Source organism: Octopus bimaculoides, chromosome 24 (genome assembly GCF_001194135.2).
Source record: "Octopus bimaculoides isolate UCB-OBI-ISO-001 chromosome 24, ASM119413v2, whole genome shotgun sequence".
Classification (NCBI taxonomy): domain Eukaryota; kingdom Metazoa; phylum Mollusca; class Cephalopoda; order Octopoda; family Octopodidae; genus Octopus; species Octopus bimaculoides.
In genome coordinates, this window is record NC_069004.1 from 35747346 (window position 1) to 35748479 (window position 1134).

Below are 1134 nucleotides of genomic sequence, written 5' to 3' on the forward strand. Positions count from 1 at the left end.
ATATATATATATATATAAGGCAAGCTGGCGGAAGAGTGCGAAATACTTAGCAATGTGTTTCGTTTTTCCTTACGTACCGAGTTCAAATTCTGCTGAGGCTGACGTTGCCTTCCATCCTTCCGGGTTCGATATAATCAATACCAGTTGAATACTGGAGCCGATGCAATCGGCTTAACAACTCCTGTATAAGAGTATAAAAAGTTGCAACCTCTGCTAAGCCAAGAGTATAAAAACTGCACTCTGTTGAGCCTGTGTGGCAGGGTGGGTTCATCAAACCGGTGTGATCTCAAGCTCAAAGCCACGGCCTCCACATTAGACTGTGGTTGGCGGAGAGAATATGCTCAGGCCTTCATATACTCATCCCTTTTTCTCCACATCTGAAGCGTCTCTCGACAGATACTCTAGCACTTAGTCCCTCCCCTATAAAAATACGGTCGGGCCTTGATTCGAGTATTTCGTTTGAGGTTTGAACCACCATCTTGAGTGTTTGGCCCTTCCAGTTTAGAGCCTCTCGCTTACCACACAGCCACTCCTGCGCCTATATTTGATTATTATTATTATTATTATTATTATTATTATTATTATTATTATTATTAAGGCAGTGAACTGGCTGAATGTTCTGAGCCAAATACCTTGCGGTATTGCGTCTGTCTTTACGTTCTGAGTTCAAAACCCTCTGAGGTCGATTTTTCCCTATTATCCTTTCGGGGTCGATAAACTAAGTACCCGTTAATCTCTGGGGTCGATGTAATAGACCAGCCCATCCAGCAAATTTCAGGCGTATAGTAGAAACAGTTATTATTTCTGCTACATATACAATAACTGTGTCTTATGCATGAAGGCTTTGTTCCAAGAAAAGTTAAAATTCAAAGGTCTTCAAAATTGATTTGTGTCCAATACAAAAAAAACAATGATTATCGTTATTATAATCATGTCAAAGTACAATACACAATAGCATGATACAGCATGATAAAGCATTAAATTCGCGGAAAAATCCACCTCTACCACTACACTACCATCACCACTTCCTGACTCACTAAAATTTCTATTAGACGACGAAAAGATTAGATTAGGCGTAAAAACCGGCTGATGTCATTTCTCGTGTTGTTACTGTTATCATAATAACTATATATA